Genomic DNA, 3,347 nt, shown 5'->3' on the forward strand with positions numbered 1-3,347 from the left:
GCTCTGATAAACCCGCTGCACATAAGCCGCCCAGCACCACACAGCAGACAGACACACTTATGGAATGGGAGATGGCAGTCTGATTGGTTTATTGCATGTTACACCCAAAACACTCCCATGATTAATTAAGAGACTAAGTACAACCCTTCTGAAGCAGTGACTGTTTTTTTCTGCTGTTAAAAGAAGAAGTTAAAAGTGATATGAACATGACCTGAATGTATTTGTGCTACACGCTTGAGATCGTGTGCTTTGGACACTTAAAAATGCTTTGGTGTGCTTCAAAATGTTTTAGTGTTAAATGAGGAACATTAGATTTTTTAAAAGACTTTGCAGAAAGTATATTATTTGAAGTCAATTAACCCTGAAATAGTTTCTGTATCCTGGAGGATTGTCATGATCTGCCCCTCATATGGACTTTTGCCTCGACTGTTTAGTTGATTTTCTATTTTATTTTGTAATAACTCACCTACTGTTTGGATTCTTTGGTAAAGTTCCTGTTTTATTTCAAATTTAATTTGGTGTGTTGGTAGTTCTGCAAACCGTCCCAATTCATGAATGAATCTGTTCAGTTTTCTCTTGTGTGTCTAAGTGCGTCACTTTCTGTTTTGCCTGTTTTTTGGATTTTTGGATTAGGTTGCTTTTTTGATGACAGCTCCATTGCTGTGGACCCCTCTCTTCTTCATCTACCTGTATGCCTCTTGTTTAATTAATTTGATCTGTATCAGCTCAGTGTCAGTGTCTGCATTTGGGTCCTGAAAACCTTAAAACGTGACAGAAATATGGTCATTTGACAAACTGTGGGGGGAGGGACATCATGTGGGGTGCACTTTAAATTAAGAGAAACATGAAAGGGGGTTGAGTCACGTAATCAGGTCATGTGACTTAATGTCAAAATTTAGAAATCCAAAATGTAGTATGTGGACAAATCCACCGGCCATGTGGTAAGTCATTTTTTAATGTTTATTATTCTTTGGGGGGGGATTTTGTTTTATAAAATTTTGTTTGTTAAGGATGTTTTTACATGTTCTGGTTCGAAAATAATGGATTACATTTTCACAACTTTGATATTCAGGCATTGAATGTCTGTGTCCTGGAGGAGACACTGCACAGATAACGATATAAAACAAGGATAATATACTTTTGTTTATAGACCAATTAGCTAAAGATAATCAATACTATAAAGGTCTGTACACGGGGGAAGATGTTTAGGTCAAGGTCAGAGGAGTACTTACTGTAAATTGTTATGTGATGTAGTGGTTGTGCTGTACATATTATATGTGTCTGTCTGCAATGTTATGATGTGTAGCTTGGTGATTTATGGTAGTAAATGAGTGAGTAAATTGCACACACAAGTTTATGTAACATGACAAATACCTGGTTTGTATCGTTGCTTGTGAGAATGTTTTACATTTATTTTTTTTCCTCTTCAATAGTTGTAAAAAAAAACTACTGAGTACTGCTATACCGAGCTGCTTCACAGCACAAGGCAAGCTTTCCACTCCACTTACGTACACTCACTAGACATACTCTTATTTGTGTCAGCTCACTGGATGCAGTATCAACACTAGTGCCTCTGAAATCATGGAATTCATCGGAATCAAGCTGATCATGGATGTAGTGAAAATGCCTGCAGTAGAAAACTTTAGTCTTTAATACTGACTGAAATATTAAGATTCCATATTCAAACCTGACCATCAGTTGAAAGCACAAGCAAATCATGAGACAGATAAAACAGGTTGGGGAGCTGAAGTATAATCAGTTTTTCTGTTTTAAATGCACAGTCTGTAACTTCTGCCTCTAGAAGTGTCTCAATAAAAACAATAACAAAAGACGGTGTTGGGTGACATCATGAAATAGTGTGGGATCATGGGAGTTGTTTTTTTCATCACCATTAGTGTAAGCTCCTCCCAGTTTGGATTCCTTCAGTGTCAGTGGTTCAGGAAATCAAACAGACCAGGTGATTCTAACCATTAAAAAGACTGAATAAAGCAGTTTGACATTTAAAGTCAGTGTTTGAGCGACGCTGGACGGAGGACAGAGACTCAGGGAAGAGTTGGAGCTGAGATTGATGCTAACCTTTGTTCTGATTGTTTCTCTGACAACTTATGAACCAGACATTCAGCAGGTTTTTACCAGCAGCTGAATTATCCACAGAGGTGTCCTCCTCTCCATAACAAACACACCAGGGGATTAAAACCAGTAGAAACACCCAGAAAACAGTTTACCTTTAAAAAATCTGAGATTCATCAGAGATTTTCCTTTGTGTTGAATAAATCCTTGAACTGAACCCACCCTGTCCAAGAGTCTGCATTTGGGTCCTTAGGAGATTAACCCTGACATTGTACTTTCTCAGTGAATGTTCCGCATTTGTCTTAAAGAAAATGTCCAAACAAACAAGAAAATAACATCAGCTTTTCATTTTATATTTTCTGCTTAACTCTGAGCAACATTTTGTACGTTTGTTAAAAGTTTCGATCCCCATTGTATTTACAGTTAACAGGAAACATGACAGCTGTTAAGAATATTCTTTTAATCTAGAATGTCTTTAGTCTGATCCATTTTATATCACAAGAATTTTGACCACTACATAATCAACAGTGCAACAAAGTCAAATCTTGCCTCTGTGAAAACATCAACATTAAAGGTTATAAATCTACAAGTCGTTCTGCGTCACTTAATTACACTTGAAATAAATGAAAGATGTGTAAGAGTTGTAACAGTAACTATAATGACAGAACCTATGGATAAGAACCCTGTGTTATGACCAGGAAAAATCTTTAGGTGATAATTCAGGTCATTTAACTTGGGTTTTTGTGAGGTAGTCATGCATAGTCATTGTGTTACCTGCAGTAGATTCAGATCAGCACCCTGCCGGTTGGGAGAGGCAGCAGTAGTAGTGTGCTGTGTTGCTGCTGCTGGCTCTCCTAACTGGAGAAACGTCAAATAAGCCAAACTACTGTTTACTGTGGAGTTGTAACTTTTCTCAAGTGTCCTACATTAGAGGGAGATGACAGATTAAAAACACAGGTGGAAAACATTCAGTATGGTTGAAGCCCAGTCATCACAGCATGGTGCAGGCCAGGAGTGGGAACATAACATGGAACAAACATACGAGAAACTAAAAAGCACAACAAACTACTTAAATCCAAGGTAGTTACATCTGACATTGGAATTAATTTCAGACAACACATGTACAACTTTATAGCAGACAACGAAAGCTACTTACCTTGCATGCAGGCTTCAAGTACCATCTACAATGTTGTTCAAAGAGAGTAAGGCTTGGTACTTGATATTTTCCATGATCAAAGTCAGAAAATACAAAAAGGGTGTATTAGTGATGTGTCAGT

This window comes from Seriola dumerili, unplaced genomic scaffold, assembly GCF_002260705.1.
Source record: "Seriola dumerili isolate Sdu_G_001 unplaced genomic scaffold, Sdu_1.0 BDQW01000149.1, whole genome shotgun sequence".
Classification (NCBI taxonomy): Eukaryota; Metazoa; Chordata; class Actinopteri; order Carangiformes; family Carangidae; genus Seriola; species Seriola dumerili.